The 16,985-nt window shown below is 59.4% G+C and overlaps 1 non-coding gene across 1 annotated transcript; it reads right to left on the reverse strand.

Moving 5' to 3' along the window:
- Positions 1 to 137: 137 nt before the first annotated feature.
- Positions 138 to 230, reverse strand: TRNAR-UCU (transfer RNA arginine (anticodon UCU)). The gene is made up of 2 exons: positions 194 to 230; positions 138 to 173 (listed from the first exon to the last, which is right to left on the reverse strand). It is a non-coding gene; the product is annotated as a tRNA-Arg (tRNA).
- Between the last annotated feature and the right edge of the window lie 16,755 nt (positions 231 to 16,985).

The following is a 16,985-nucleotide window of genomic DNA, read 5'->3' on the forward strand; positions in this document are numbered from 1 at the left end:
CATTCTGCCAGATACAGGAGGCCTTTCTTTTCTCTTGAATTAATGCTAGGATTGCCTTGTTGTTTTCATCAAACCAGTCTTGGTGCCAATGAGTGGAATATCCTTTGGTTTCAGCACATTCATTGTGAGGGGTAAAACAGCTCTGGTGGGACTTGAACCCACAACCTTTGAATGACTCCATCTGTCATCAGTCTAGAAGTCCAATGCACTATCCATTGTGCCACAGAGCCCTTGGCACATGTGGGGAAAATCTGCAGCACATGAATTGGGCTCCTCAGGCACCTAAACCCCCTTGGTAGATATGATCCTTGCATGGCGGTACAGCCAAAGTAAAAGAAGAAAGAGATCCTGGTGGAGGTTTGGACTCTGCCAGCCTTGATGTATTTCTTCAGCAGGACTCATTTGGGAGGAGGCTGGGCGAAGGAAGTCAGGGACACCCCGTTTCTTAGACGCATGCTTTGCACCTGTCTAGCACCTGCCATTGCAGGGTCTCAAAGGGCTTTACAGACATTAAGGAGCTCAGTGGGAGGCAGGTGCCCCTGGGAGGCAGGTCACTAGCATTATCCTCATTTTACAGATGGGGAAACTGAGGCACAGAGCTGTGATCCTGCTCACGCAATGAGCTGGAAATACAACCCAGATCTCCTGGCTCCTGTTAATCACAGGAAGGCTCTGAGCTGAGCTGCTGGTTCCCTTCCTTACAGTAGTGGCGTAACATGCCTCAGAGGGCCCTGGTGCAAGACTAGGCTATGGGCCCCCTTCCTGATTCTGAAATCTAAAATGTTGCTTACTCTCGACATCATGGTCCCCTGGCCTACCCCACCATCCCCAACCCCTCAGCCTGCAGCCCCCCCAGTATGCTCCACTCACTCCATAGCCCACTAGCAACTTGCCCACAGGCCTGGGACCTTCCTGGCCAGTCACCAGCACTGCCTCCGCTCCCCGCCCTCCCGCTCAGCGTGCCGTTCGCCTCCCTGCCTATAGGGACTCTTCCCAATCCCAGCTACTCAGCAGCTCCGCTTGCTCCCATCACCCGCCCCACGCTCACACAACACAAGCCAAATCTGAGAGATGCTGCCAGGGTCGCGCCGCTGGTCAGGTTTGACCCGCCATCCCCCCCCTTCCATCAAGACAGAGGTGCGATGGAGCCAAATGAGAGCGAGTGGCGTCGTGACCCCACGGGCCAGGAGACATGCCGCAGCATTGCTCCAGGTGATAGGGCCCCTGTAACCTCGTGGGCCCTGGTATGCCTGCACCACTTGCCCCGTTGCAGCTACACCACTGCCTTACAGGTCCCCGCTGCCCTCCACTGCAGCACCTCTGGGGAGGTGGCTGCACTCAGGAGGGCTGTTTCTGATGGCGCTTTGACTATCAGACGCTGCCTTGTATCAAATACACGGTCACCGCTGGGGCCAAGGCAGCTTGGTACTGGGGGCAGCATGACGGGGATTGCCCAGCAGGTGGCGGCGTAGGCCCAGCTTTCGCTGTGAACCAGGGATGTTTTCCCTTGGCACAGGGCGACTGAGGGAGGTGCAAAGTGGAAGGGAGACGGCCGAGAGCGGGCCAAGAATCCTCCCTTCCATCCCCCAGCACCTTCCCAGTCACCCTCTCATCTCCACAGCATCACCCCTCTGGTTCCTTCCCGCCAGCCAAGTGGGCAAGGCCCCACCAGCCCCCCTGGGACACGGGGAGCGCTCATGTCGGGCAGGGGCCCGGAGGAAGAGAAGTGCTAAGCAGAATTCTCCTGGCTGGTTTGCTGGGGGATTTCCCTGCCTTGGGCTGGGCCGGCCCAGATCATGGCCTTGGGCCGGGGCGTGAAGTCAGAGCCCCTACGGGGCTGGCTCTCCGCTCCTAATGGCGATCCCAGGGAATCATAGAATATCAGGGTTGGAAGGGACCTCAGGAGGTATCTAGTCCAACCCCCTGCTCAAAGCAGGACCAATCCCCAACTAACTCATCCCAGCCAGGGCTTGGTCAAGCCTGACCTTAAAAACCTCAAAGGATGGAGATTCTACCACCTCCCTAGGGAACCCAGTCCAGTGCTTCACCACCCTCCTAGTGAAAAAAATAGGAGCTGAAGGGGAAGAGTTGGAGAGGCCAGAACGACAGTACAGGGGGTCACAGGGTTTGCAAGGAGCAGGGCCCGACCCACTCAGTTTGCCCCTCCTTTGTACCCTGCCCCTCCAAAAGGTCAACCACCCTTCCTTGCACTGCCCGGCCTCCCTGTGCCTGTACTGGGCACAGAGGCAGGCGGGAGCTTTGCGAGGGTCTCCCAGCCTCATCAACAGCCCCCAGCAGGGCTCCAATGAGCTCCCATTCTCTGCACAGCTGAGTCCTGTCCACGGCCGCCTATCACCCCTGAACAGCCCCGCTCATCTCGCCAGCACCACAAAGATCCGGGGAGGGGCACGAATGGGCGCGGCAGCCAGGCTCTGTTTTCCGGGCCTCAAGCACCTGCCAGCCAGGCCGCCTGGGGGCAGGGGCTGAGCGAGGAGCAGAGCGAATGCACAGCTGCCCCCAGAACGGACACAATGGTCCCCCTCCAGCACCACCCTAGGGGGCCCACCAACATCACTGGGGCTGCCCGTTCCCTGGAGAGCTTAGAGTCAGTTCATCTCCCTTGTCTGAGGGCCCTGGTGTGGGTAACACAGTATGCAGGGGGTCCCAGCCCAGCATTCTTGGAGCCCTGGTGCCTGCAGCCGGCCCCCCGGCTCCCTCCCCGGCAGACTCAGCATTGCACCTACACAGCCAGGCCAGGACCTCGTTCATGTCTGCCCAGGGGCGGGTTCTGCACAGCCGAGCCCAGCGCCCGCCGGCGAGATGCGAAGGTGGAACCCGGACCCCTGGGGATGGCGCCCAGATAAGCGATCGCTCCTGCGGGCAAAGAAACCCAGTGACGCCCCCCCCAAAAACCGTCCTGGGGGGATGGAAACGGAGCCAGATGCAAGGGATGGCAGGGCTGGGGGAGGGACCCTCGCGAGCCAGCCCAGGGACAGACCCGCGGATAGCGGACACCATATTCCCCACCTTTCAGGACGAAACCGACCAGGGTGATTTCGGAGATTTCCCCCTTCCGTCTCCCGGGGAGGGGGGGCTGCGTGGAACAGGCTTTCCCCAGCAGGGGCAAACAGCTGACATCTCACGTCCCCCGCAGCCCCAGCAGGGTGGAGCAAATCTGCAGCGGAAGCAGCACGGTTCGGGCCTATTGCAGCCTCCAGCCCTGGGCAGTCTGCAGCCAAAGCACTTCCAGGCAGTGTCCCCTCCTCCCTGGCCTGGCACCAGCCCCTCCATTCCCCCTTCGTAGGCAGCTTTGCGGCAGGGCATCTCCTTCCTTCATTTGCTGAACTCTGCAGGAGCCCCAAACTTACCTACCCCTTTTGCATCAGGCTACTCTGTTGCCATTTATACCCACTCACCAGAATGCACCTGCTCTGTTCAGAGCCTCCCTGGGATGTCCAGGCAGCATTCCCCTACCCTGCTGCTGGAAGTGCCCAGCCACAGCTAGAGAGGAGACACTGGCCATGCCGCTGGCCACGAGCCGTGCACGAGACACTGGCCAGGCCGCTGGCCGCGAGCCGTGCATGAGACACTGGCCAGGCCGCTGGCCGCGAGCCGTGCACAAGACACTGGCCATGCCGCTGGCCGCACGCCGTGCGCGAGACACTGGCCATGAGGCTGCACATGGTGCATAAGACACTGGCCACGCTGTTGGCCGCACGCCGTGCATGTGATACTGGCCATGCTGCTGGCTGCACACGGTGCACGAGACACGGGCCATGCCGCTGGCCATGAGCCGTGCATGAGACACTGGCCATGCGGCTGGCCACGAGCCGTACATGTGACACTGGCCATGCCGCTGGCCACGAGCTGTGCACGAGACACTGGCCATGCGGCTGGCCACGAGCCGTACATGTGACACTGGCCATGCCGCTGGCCACGAGCCATGCACAAGACACTGGCCATGCGGCTGGCTGCACACAGTGCACGAGACACGGGCCATGCCGCTGGCCACGAGCCGTGCAGGAGACACTGGCCATGCGGCTGGCTGCGAGCCGTGCACGAGACACTGGCCATGCCGCTGGCTGCACGAGACACGGGCCATGCCGCTGACCGCGAGCCGTGCAGGAGACACTGGCCATGCCGCTGGCCGCACACGGTGCACGAGACACTGGCCATGCCGCTGGCCGCGAGCCGTGCAGGAGACACTGGCCATGCCGCTGGCCGCACACGGTGCACGAGACACTGGCCATGCCGCTGGCCGCGAGCCATGCAGGAGACACTGGCCATGCCGCTGGCCGCACACGGTGCACGAGACACTGGCCATGCCGCTGGCCGCAAGCCGTGCAGGAGACACTGGCCATGCCACTGGCCGCGAGCCGTGCAGGAGACACTGGCCATGCCGCTGGCTGCAAGCCGTGCACGAGACACTGGCCATGCCACTGGCCGCATGCCGTGCACGAGACACTGGCCAGGCCGCTGGCCGCGAGCCGTGCACGAGACACTGGCCATGCCGCTGGCCGCACGCCGTGCGCGAGACACTGGCCATGAGGCTGCACATGGTGCATAAGACACTGGCCATGCCGCTGGCCGCACGCCGTGCATGTGACACTGGCCATGCTGCTGGCTGCACACGGTGCACGAGACACGGGCCATGCCGCTGGCCATGAGCCGTGCATGAGACGCTGGCCATGCGGCTGGCCACGAGCCGTACATGTGACACTGGCCATGCCGCTGACCATGAGCTGTGCACGAGACACTGGCCATGCCGCTGGCCGCGAGCCATGCACAAGACACTGGCCATGCGGCTGGCTGCACACAGTGCACGAGACACGGGCCATGCCGCTGGCCACGAGCTGTGCATGAGACACTGGCCATGCGGCTGGCTGCACACGGTGCACGAGACACGGGCCATGCCGCTGGCCACGAGCCGTGCAGGAGACACTGGCCATGCGGCTGGCTGCACACGGTGCACGAGACACGGGCCATGCCGCTGGCCGCGAGCCGTGCACGAGACACTGGCCATGCCGCTGGCTGCACGAGACACTGGCCATGCAGCTGGCCACGAGCCGTGCATGAGACACTGGCCATGCGGCTGGCTGCACACGGTGCACGAGACACTGGCCATGCCGCTGGCTGCGAGCCGTGCAGGAGACACTGGCCATGCCACTGGCCGCACACGGTGCATGAGACACGGGCCATGCCGCTGACCGCGAGCCATGCACGAGACACTGGCCATGCGGCTGGCTGCACACGGTGCACGAGACACTGGCCATGCCACTGGCCACGAGCCGTGCACGAGACACTGGCCATGCGGCTGGCTGCACACGGTGCACGAGACACGGGCCATGCCGCTGGCCACGAGCCGTGCATGAGACACTGGCCATGCGGCTGGCTGCACACGGTGCACGAGACACGGGCCATGCCGCTGACCGCGAGCCATGCACGAGACACTGGCCATGCGGCTGGCTGCACACGGTGCACGAGACACTGGCCATGCCACTGGCCACGAGCCGTGCACGAGACACTGGCCATGCGGCTGGCTGCACACGGTGCACGAGACACGGGCCATGCCGCTGGCCACGAGCCGTGCATGAGACACTGGCCATGCGGCTGGCTGCGAGCCGTGCACGAGACACTGGCCATGCCGCTGGCTGCACGAGACACGGGCCATGCCGCTGACCGCGAGCCGTGCAGGAGACACTGGCCGTGCCGCTGGCTGCACACGGTGCACGAGACACTGGCCATGCCGCTGGCCGCGAGCCATGCAGGAGACACTGGCCATGCCGCTGGCCGCACACGGTGCACGAGACACTGGCCATGCGGCTGGCTGCACACGGTGCACGAGACACGGGCCATGCCGCTGGACGGCCCAGGCATACCCAGGGAGGTGACGCCTGCTGCGCTGCCGGTACCGGGCCCGCCTGACGTGCCATGGATGGGAGGGGAACGCTGAGAGACGCGAGCCGCCCAGGTGGGGAAGCAGCAGCAGCAAAGACGTTAGTCGTTTCTCCAACAGCATTGCAGGCAGCGATGCCCACTGGTTAGAGCACCTCCACTTTGCGGGGAATTGTTCTTTGCTGGGTCTGCCCACATACTCTGCTGCGCCCCTCGGGGGGCCAGCGCAGGGCACGGGCTGCTAAGCTCTCTGGGGGGGCCGCTGCTCCTTGACGAACCAGCTGCCGTATTTATTTATGCACTTTAAATACCTACCCAGCTCTCTGGATTCCGGGCATAGTTCTCACCCGATCACGCCACCGGCAAAGGGAATGACACTCGAATGGGGTGTGGAGGACGGGGGTGAGCGCTGGGGGTCCCGAGGCGCATCCTTAACCTCACGCCCACTGCGTTCGCACACGCACACACACTCACTCACAATCACACACACACACAGTCCTCTCCTCAGCTTTGTCACCTCTCCAGGAAGCAGGTGCCTGCCCATTAGCCCCAGACACCTACTAAGTCCAGGGCTTCCTTGCTAACAAATGCTCCCTCTTCTCTCAGTCCTGCAGCCCCAAAGGTCCCATCTCACTCTCCTTCCTGGGGCAGGGGGGCAGGGTTCTTCCTTCCCAGCCCAGAATCTTGACCCCATCAGCTCAGCTACATGGGTGAGCTTTGCCCCTCCTGAATTCTGGCCTGCTGCAGGGGTCAAGGGCCAGGGCCAGGAGCTGCTCTAACTTGTGACGGCCTCCCATAGGTGCAGCAGGGCCAAGCTGCAGCCCAGAACAGAAGCAGCACAGACCCACCCTTCATTTCCTCCACCCTCTCTCATCCCTGGCCCCATCCCTGGACTGGGAGCTGCTGGAGGAGGACAGCTTAGAACCTTTTCTGCGCAACACCGGGGACTTCCCCTGACACTGGGGTAATTCCCGGTGAGACAATCCATTGGCTTGATAGTCTCTATATGAACAGACCCAATGTTCAGAGTCCACAGCAAAGCACAGACCCGAGCCCCAGCCTCCCCTCCATTTGCTGGGGGTGCTAATAATTATCCATAAATCATTTTGGGGGTGGGGGGATGGATCCCGGCTGCTCTAACCCTTGTTCCCTGCTGTCTGATCTCCAAGGCTCTGTCCAGGCCTGTGGGGAGAGTTCTGAGTGATGGTGAATATTACTATCATATTTTCCTTTTTTCCAATGTCCCATCACAGCCGGCTACCTGTAGGCCTGGGCTGACGTGAGTAATGGGACACGGCACGGCCTCATTTCTTGGGAGACCGAACGAGGGAGGTCAATGGAAGCGGAACGTCTGTATGAGCTAAGATAAAGGGGGACACCCACGGACCCCCTTACACGGGATCACATAAGCTTGGCATGTGAGATGAGGCACAGAGTAAGGCGTGCACAGCCCGCGCGGGAACAGAGCATGCTGCCCTGGGTCTGGTCCCTACAAGGGACCGCGCCAATCCCGACACGTGGGATGCAGTGTACAGCAGATGCAATGTGATGTGCACGTGCATATGAAGGAAGAGGTTTGCTGTGTAACTCTGGCTGCGTGGGGTAGCCTGTACTCACCATACACTGAGTCTGATCAACTCAGCGTAGCATTGCTGTATGCCAGATCCAGGGACCCGAGCATGGGCGGTGGGTATCGTAGGCCGGGGAGGCTAAGACTCCCTAACCCAGGCCTGTGGCCCTGCCCACCCTCCGCCCACCCTCGCTCCCCCTCTCCCCTGAAGCTGGCAGGGGTTCTGCTCCAGCTGGTGGCCGGGTACTCGGGCCGGTTGGTGTGGGCCGGCTGGGGCTCCTCCGGCCATGGGGCTCCTCCGGCTGCAGGGAGGGAGGCTCGGGGCTCCTCCAGCCATGGGGGCAGGGCCTCAGGGTTCCAGGGGGCAGGCTCAGGTGGAAGGGGCGGGGCCAGGGGCTAGCCTCCCTAAAGCAGGGGTTCACCCGCCACCCATGGACCAGAGTGGGGAGACTGGTGTCAGACTGACTTCTTGGGGAACTGATGGCTCGGGGGAATCCCCAGCAGCCTGTCCCTTAGACCAAGCTAGCCCTGCTCTGCCCCTGCAGCTCCCAGGGTTATCTCATGCCCCTTGCAGTCACCATCTGGCCAGGCCACACAGGATCATTTGATTCTGCCTTCATCTCTTCGGCATCTTTTAGTTGCTTTCTGAATTCCCTTGACCTTTGCAACATCTTCCTGGCACTGAGGAACACGGGATTCCAGCTGCCATCTGATCAGTGCTAGATGGAAGATTATTAGGGGACTAGCTCCAAATTTCCCCCTCCTCGCCCCCCAGAAAGAGCAGATGCCCCATCCCCTGGGCAACAGCTGAAATTCAGTCCTTGCGCCCCCTTTAACGAAGACAGCTCCCTCGCCATGTGAGGGGGGGGGGGGGAGATTGTCCCTGCCACCTTCTGAGGAGCCCGGCTCGCTCTGCATCCTTAACGAATTTCCAAAACAAGCAGCTACAAACTTTTGCCCCTGTATTTACATGAACCTAGCAGAGAAATGCAGGTAACAAGTGCATGTAAAGCCTCATTCACCCAGCCAGCCCCCGGGGGGGGGTGGGGGGGTATTTTTATCCTCCAGTCCTTCACAGTGGAAAGTATTCAGCAAATCCCAGCCCTAGGAGAGACACACACATATGCACCCAACCCCCAGGATAAATATATCCCAGCCTTGATTCACTGGGTCTGGCTAAAAATAGCAGCCTTGCTTAGCGCACACCTGCTTGGTGGGTTAATAGCTGGAGCACGTTAGAACTGATCCCCCTCAGGCAGAATGGGAAACCCTGGCATAGGTGGTAAAACAACCACTGAAGAAGCAAAGCTGGTCCCAGCAGAGCCCTGCAGTTAGCTCCACATCCCTCCAGACTGATGCCCTGTTGTCCTGCAGTTTAGGCAGAGCCGGGCGTGCCAAGGAAACCTGCGGGTCTGCCCCTTGAGTGCCTTGAGGGTGACTCATTCACAGGGTTCTCCGCTGCCCTTCTTATCAGAACGTATGGAACTTAGGAACCGCCAGAGCAGATCAGAGCCAAGTTGCATCTGATCCAGTGTCTCGTCCCCAACAGCAGCCAGTACCAGAGGCAGGTGACGCAGCCGCAGACGTGGGATAATCTGGTCTCTGATAGTTAGAAATCGGCTCAAGCCCCGGAACGGGAGATGTAATCTCCCTGCCAGCATTATCATCACTCATCATAACAACTCTGGCTAGTCTATTCCCGAGAGCTGTACACATGGCCAGGCTAAATTCTTGGCCTCAGCTCCCTGTGGCGGTGAGTTCCACAGCCCAATTCCGTGTCGTGTGAAAAAGCATTCCCTGGGACGGGTTCTGAATCTGCCACCTTGGCCGTTCATTTCTTGTCCTCGCCTGGACCCCATTACCTTTGGTCACCACAACTCCGGATTCGCAGTTAAGGGTGGATCCACCAACCTCTCACTGGCCTGGGGCACAGGAGCTCTGACAGTCACTGTGCACTGAGTTACGGCTGGGCTCGGCCTCAGCTCAGTCCCGAAAGTACAAGCCCATCACCATGGCGTCTGAGCACCGAGGAGTTCCAGAAACGTGGGCTCACTTCTGGTGCTGAACTAAGCCTCCTCCCCAGCCGGTGAGTCCAAAGCGACAGAACTGTGTGTGCTCACTAGGATTCAAGGGGCTGTCAGTGTCCCATCTCAGCCTGCCCCCTTCGAGAGCCGTGGGCAGATGTAAATCACCATAGCTTTCAGTGGAGCCATGCAATTTACCCCAGCTGGGGAGCTGGCCCCGTGCCTCTCTGAAAGGCTCCTCCTCCCCATACAGGCTGGGCGGGGGCTTGAGTGGAGAACCCCCAGCCCTTGCCCTGTGCTCTCCCAGCTAACCCATCAGCTTTTCAGCAGCCTCAGTCACGCTCCAGCTGCAACCCGCCCGGCAGATGCTGCTGATCCATGCAATGGGGGAGAGGGATTTCTATGTCTTGGGGAGGGGGTGAAGGGCTGCTGTTCCCTGCAGGCACTAGGGCTGGCCCAGCCTGACACCCCGTGGCTTTGCCGAGGGGCGTTCTAGGCTCAGCCCTGACTCACGGAATAAAAGCCACCTGTGGCACCCAGCTAGCGAGGTCAGTTTCTCTATTAGGCTCAAATTCAGCCCCGGCGTCAGCAATGTAGACACCCTCTGCCCCACACACACACACACTGAAATCAGTGACAGTTGTGGCTTGTCCCATATGCCCTTGTTGCCTTAGGCTTTCGGGGTTAGCTTTTGGGGAAGCTGCAGGTGGGCAATGGGAAGCAGGCCTGACTCAGACCTGGGCACCTGGTACCCATCCAGATTGATCCTGATGAAGAACTGCTGACAGACTGGGCCAATCCGTGATCCAGCCCTCCCTGCCACCACGTGGGCTCTGGCCCCGGGAAGCTCCGGCCCAATTGCCCCGGGAACGATCCCAGATCGAACACGCGCAACTTGCAAACCAAGAGGCTGTTGCCCCGGGCTCTGGGAATCCAGCCGGCTCCCTGCTGCCTCGCTGCCCGTCACACTAGACAGCAGCAGGAGTTGTCGGTTGGGCTGACAAGGCAGGAGAGAGCCCAGATCCCTGCACCGGCTCCAGGAACAACTGTTTGTTTGAGTCAGTAAAGCCGGCCGCACAGGGTGGATGATGCTGAGGGCTAAGCCCAGCACTGACCCTGACCACCCAGGAGAGGAGCTGGTGTTCCCAGCGGCGGGGATGCCTGCTGCCCTGCACAGCGTGGGGGTGCGGAGCCCGCCGCTGTGATCCAGCTCAAACCACCCAGCACCAGCCAGCGATTGCCTCACCAGCTCCTAGGTGCTCTCCCTGGCATCTGAGCCGCTTCCACTAACGTGCTAACAGAGCCTTGGAAACTTGTGTGGTTCCAGTGGGGCCTGCCAGCTGCTTATAGATAGTAAGTGGAGGGCAGGCCCAGCCCAGGGCAGCTGGCAATAGCTAGGAACCGCGCGGCTATTTTCAGACAGGTCGTCACACTCACCAGAGGGGCCCCTCCCTCCCTCCGCCAGGCTCCACTGCAGAGGATATTGATCGAGGGGCTGGTGCTTTGGGGAGCAAAGGAGCGAACCGTATTGCTGCATCTCCAACCATCACAACCCTGTGCCAGTCCCTCCCCAGCCCACACCTTGATCCGATCATTTCCAACTTGCCCAGAGCCGGCGAGCGAGGACGTGACTTTGGCCTTCCCCTCATAGATTGGGTTTAAGGGCCGAAGGGACCATGAGCTCCACCCCACCGCCCTCCTGGGTAACCACAGAGCTCCCCCCAGTTACCCTGGTCCTGATCCTGGCAACGTGGGCTTGGCTGCAGCATCATGTCCCAGAAGGCAGCCAGGCTTAAAGCCAGCAAGTGATGGAGGAGGATCCATCCGACCATCTGAAAGAGTTTGGCAGGTGCTTGCGGATCTGCCTCTCCCACCCCTGCTCTCACAGTCCCCATTTCACAGACCCCGCATGCCAGAGCCAAGGAGAGCCGTGGGCTCCCAGTCCCAGGCTTTAGCCACTATCCCGCTCCCCCACCCATATGTGTATAGAGGGGCAGGAGGTACAGCCAGGGAATGGCGTGAAAGGCAAGGGGGAAGGGGCACTGGGGTCTGGCGCACTCAGCTAGGGCCTGGGCTGTGCTGGAGACCGAACACCCCGCTTCCCCACTGCTTTGCCCCTTCCAGCTCACCAGGGCTCTCCACCCAGCATTTACGCTCGTCAAATAACACCAGCACCTTAGATCGCAAGGCACCTGGGAGAGGCAATTTAAACAGACACACGCCAATCCACTGATGCAGAGCCAGGAGGGAGATGCTATTCTCACCTCCTAGAGCCATGAACCCTTCCCTCTAGATCCCAAACACTCAGTCTGAACCCATGGCAGTTCAGCGCCGTGTCAACGGGGCAGCGTCACCATCACTAGAGCACCCCGAAAACTAGCCACCCCCTTAATGGGACAGTAATAGGATTGTTTCTCATGTGTAAATTAAATACCAGCTCTTACGGGCAGATTTACTGAACTCTGACAAGAGTGAGGCAGACAGACGGGTGCGGTTCCCCAGCCACTCTCCCCCAGGAGAGAGGATCTGCACAAGCAATTAGTGCATAATTTACAGGCAGCAGTTGTAATTCTGCACTCTGGTGCAAGACGCCAGGGGCCAGACTTCCCCCTAGACACAACGCACTCCCGTTTGGTTATTTCAAGACAGGTTGCTGCAGTTTGGGCCACACCCTCCCTGGGGAGAGTCTACCAGAGTGGGAGAAATCTGTTTTCACCCCGTTGCACGACAGCTCTGTGGATGATGAGCAGAAGCCTGATTTGCAAACACGGCCCTCAGTCTGGATGTGACGTTGTTCACTGGGCCGTAGTGAGCAACTGTACTGTGAGGACCTTGAAAGTGTCAGGGGGTCGGGTAGCAAGGTGCATTACTCTTCATTCTTCTGGTAAGAAAGTTTCACTCCTCTGCTAAGGGACCTCCTGTGCCCAAGCCCCAGAGATCAACACAGGCTGCTCCTCACGGAGCACATGGGCTGTCCGTTATTCTCAAACAGCGAACATTCCTGGGTTGTTTGAATCAGAATCCTTCCCGCACCGTCAGATGTCACTGGAGGCACAAACAGGGCTCACCTTTCCTGCCTATCCCACGCTGCTCTTTGTACCTTCTCTGTGTTAAGTCCCACAAGTTCTCCCTCTGAGCACTGTTTGGCAGCTGGATTCTTTCGGCCACCCCTTTTGCACATTCCTCCGGATGCCCCTGGCACAACTGCTCTGGCTTGATTCTTTAGAGATAAGGAGCCGTTGAACTCTGACCAATCTTGGCATTTGCTATAAAGTCATTCCATTTGATAGCGAGTGTTTTCCTAAGACATTTGCCGCTGAAGGCATTCCGAGATTTGTCTGGATCTTTGGTGGATTTCCAGCTTTCACCTCCATAGGGTAAGGTGGAGATAAACCTGGACTGGAAGGTTTGTAGCTTGGTCTTAAAAGTGTAGCTTGTTAACAACCAAATCTTCTTTAAGCTGGTGAGTGCAGCTGCCACCTTGCCAGTTTGTGACTGTGATTCCTTCTGGGCAGCCCCACTGGTTTGCCAGTTCCTGCCACGACACATAAATTAACTCCCTTCTTGTATTCCTTTGCTTCCTAAAGCAGTGCGGCCGTGGGCAATTGCTTTGAGAAGCTGTAAACGTGCTGAACATCCACCGCCAGTTAAAACCCTGAGCAGGACGGGCGCCTGGTGTGGTGGGGGCGTGAAATGGGCCAGGCAGGTTGTCCGACTCTAAAACGCAGAGAAATGGCTCCATGCTATCAGTGACCAGTGCTCCCAGCCCCCCGAACAACGGGCTCTGCTCCTGATTAACGTGCACATGCCAGATCCGGCTCTGACGAGTCGTGCATGCATCCATGGGTGCACCAGCTCATGGGGAGGTCACTCCTTGCACTGGACGAGCCAGCCCCGGTTCATTCCCCTTCCCTCCCGTATCATGAGACGGTCGCCGCTCTGCCGCTGTGGGGAAGGGAGAAGGCCCGAGCCGGACACATGCAGCGCCCTCGAAAGCAGAACTGTGTTCCTGGTGACCTCACTCAGGAAACGTCTCAGAGCTGCTGGCTTTCTGTCTGCAGGCCGCAAGCTTCTTCTCTCTCCTCTCGCGCACGCGCAAGCTGCGAGCCCAGCAGCCTCCCCCTGGCAATCAGCCGGTGGCCTGTACTGAAGGGGAGATCAGCCTGGTTTGGGAGTGATGGAAAGGAGAACCCCTGCCACGCTAGCGCCTCGGCACAAAGACCACCCCCATCCACTGGCTCCGTGCAGCACAGCCATTTCACTGCTAGCACATCAGTGCAAGGCATCGCTTTTCTAACGGGGATTGTGGGGCTTGGAAACGGGCTGGGCAGGGAAGGAGATTCCTGGCTCCTTCTGTGTGTGCCCCTTCTGAGGCCAGGCTGTGCCTCAGTTTCCCCAGCTGTCAGATGGGGAAAGTAGGGGCCGCGTGGGCGCACCGCTGGGGAAGCAGGTATAAAGTGCTGAGCGTCCCACTACGGCTCCTGCAGCCATGGGCTCTGGTAAATTTTGGTCCGTGGGCTCTGTGGCTCCCATGGGTGGTCCCAGGCTCTGCTAGGCCGGCTGGCACAGGCCCAGCATCTCCCACCCAGCCTCTGTACAAGGAGAGGGAACCCCCAGGAGGGTGGATTTTGTCCTCTCAGAGGGAAGTGCAGAGGCGCTGACCCACATGGCCCAGCTAGGCACTGCCCTTCCAAGCCCCGAGGAAGGTAAAGGGGCCCAGCTGCCTGGGGTGGAGGGCAGATAGCCCAGAGGAAAGAGGCAATAGAGGGGAACAGAGAAGGGGGCGGGGGGTCCTGTAGGCCCCGTGGGGAGGATGGGCTGGGGGTGCAGGAGGCCCAGAGATGATGGGGGGAGAAGGCCCCACATGCTGTTTACAGCTTCAGCCTAACCACAGCAGAGTGGAAAATCTCATTCATTCATTCCGATCCTGCTCTCCCTTGTTGCACCCAGGGCTGGCTGGCTGCCAGGGTCCCCGTCTGCTCCTCTCCCCCCAGCCCGGGGATATATTTATACGTATTTTCCATGCACCGTTAGGAGAAGGGAAAACATTCGGGTTTATTTTAGAGCCTGTAAGATTCTTTCCCCCACTGCCCCGCTTGGCGACAGGTGCAATGGACATATTTAGACATGGGGCGCTAGGAATAGAACGCAATTCACAATATAGCTTCCTTTAGGCCTCTGGGGTCTATTTATAACCCCCCACTCAAGCCGCCTGGTGCCCAAAATATACATATTAGCTCTGCTTTGCCTTTCTGCTGGGCCAGGAAAGTGACATCAGCAGCCCCCACACTGCCGCTCACCCAGACACACTGCCATCTCCACTAAGGAAACACACGCGGGCTCTTTCATACGGAGCTTTCCATAGCCGCTAAAGGGGGGGCGCGGGGTTCTACACTGAGAAGCATCCCATGACGACATGGCCCCGAGCTGAGCTGTTTCACGGCTCCCTGCGTTGCTTCCCCTCCCCGCAGCCCTGAGTTCCCTTTGTCACGGCGCTTGTTGGCTCCTTGGGGCAGGGTTTGCCCTTTGGAGAGTCCGTACAGCGCCTAGCACACAGGCCCTGGCTGTACAACAGAAAAGGCCCCTGGAGACAAGCTGCCCACTCTACAGCTGGTACTGGGCAGGTCTCATACCTATTCTCTGCCACCAGCAGAGCAAATGGGTCAGGGAACAGCCCAGACCCATGAAAATACAGAAGCAGCTTCCCCCCTGTGCCAAAGTCTTGTCTCTCCACTCACGCAGCTAGGGATGAGTAGCTGAGATCTCTGATGTGTGCAGGGTGGGGGGAAAACACCTCTCTGGCACGACATGCCCTTTGGGGCAAGGATTTCCACTGCACATTGTATGAGGTGCCCGGCCCATTGCTCTCTGTGCTGAAACAACATAACCCGGCCCCCTGTTCTTCAAAGCGCTTGGGGTGGTGGCTTGCCTGGCTCAGATCGTCCACCCACAGCATCTTGAAGGGGCTGTCCACATCACACTGCCAAACCACCACTGGTTCACCCAGCTGCAAAATGGAGACCTGATCCCTCAGGTGAGGGCAGGCAGAGGTGGGTGGACGGGAGGCTGGCCTCATGACTCGCCTGTGGGCCGTTGGCTATGAAACTGACATACCTTAACTGCATCAGCCCCATGAGCCGTTGTCTTGGGGGAACTTTGACTAAGATCACCACGGGTCTGGAAGTTTAACCAACTGCACAGGGCTCCGAAACCAGCAGCAATCAGCACGGACACAGTCAGCTGTGTCCAACACAAGCAGAGTCCTGCCCCGCAGAGCTTAGAGCTACACCAGGGAAGAGGAGGAGCAGGCAGACAGGCTAGGAGCAGGGATACAGAGAGATTCACCCTCCCTAGCCCCCGGGGAGAAGGGGGGGGGGGGGAAGCTTGCCCTGACCTGCTCAAGGGGTAGATAGGTAACTTCCAGAGCCAAATGCCCGCTCATCTCTAAGACCCCAGAAGGGAAGGGGGCATTCCCACAGCCCCCCCCGAAATCCGACAGGGCTGCAGCCCTGCCTCATGCTGCCCTGACTGAGCAGGATGCGAGGAGGAGCTGAAAGCCACAAAACACATGAGGCCACAAATGGGGCCAGGGGCCCAATGCACACAATGTAGGGCCCCGTCACTGCCCTTGCCCCACAGCCCTTCCCCAACTTGGAGTGGCCGTGGCAACAGTCACCGCTCCCTTTGCTCCCAGACAGACTGGGCCAGTAGCACGTGGCCCCCTTGTCCCACAGAAGTGGCAGCAGGGGGTCCCCTGCCCATCGTCAGAGAGGCAAGAGGGACAGCAGGGGAGCCCCAGTACATCCCCCAGCAGTCAAGGTGTATCTGTAGAGGGTGGGCGGAGCCTGCTGTAACCATCTGCTGCCACATGGAGAGGACTTGATGTGAACACCCATCCAGATGCACAGGGCAGGCAGCAGCTCTCAGAGCTATCGGTTCAGGCTCTCGACAGACACAGGCAGACATCACTGCTTTGGTTACCCCCAGGCTCCCCTTTCAAGTGTTTCTTTGCAACCACAAGACAGAGACGCTTTTAAAAAAAAAAAAAAAGAAATCCCAAGCTGCAATCCTGACTCCAGGAGCTGGGGCCCTGAGTAGCAATCTAGGGCCTCGGCCTTCGTCCAGCCCAGGAACGTGAGCAGCAACTGTGACAGCACCCTGTTTGGGGCAGGGCAGAGGGGCACGTGCAGTTTGGGAGAAAAGAAAACCAGGCCAGGAATCTGATATGTGAGAGCCCTGCCCACTGAAGTTACATTCAGCGATCAGCAAAAATGAATACCCCTGCTTCTATTTATACTGCCTGCATGGAAGCAGCCTCAGGTCCAGGCCCTCTGCTTCCTGTTTAAAAAATTAAGAGATGAAGACATAACACTGAATAGGGCAAAACAAGATAATACATTCAAATTCCACGTGCCATCCCTGGTGCAGAGCTGCAGCAAATCCCTCCCTGCCTAGGACCCATTCCCCCCTCCCCAATCGGTAAAATTTTATACCAA

The sequence above is a fragment of the Eretmochelys imbricata genome, chromosome 12, assembly GCF_965152235.1.
Source record: "Eretmochelys imbricata isolate rEreImb1 chromosome 12, rEreImb1.hap1, whole genome shotgun sequence".
Taxonomy (NCBI): domain Eukaryota; kingdom Metazoa; phylum Chordata; order Testudines; family Cheloniidae; genus Eretmochelys; species Eretmochelys imbricata.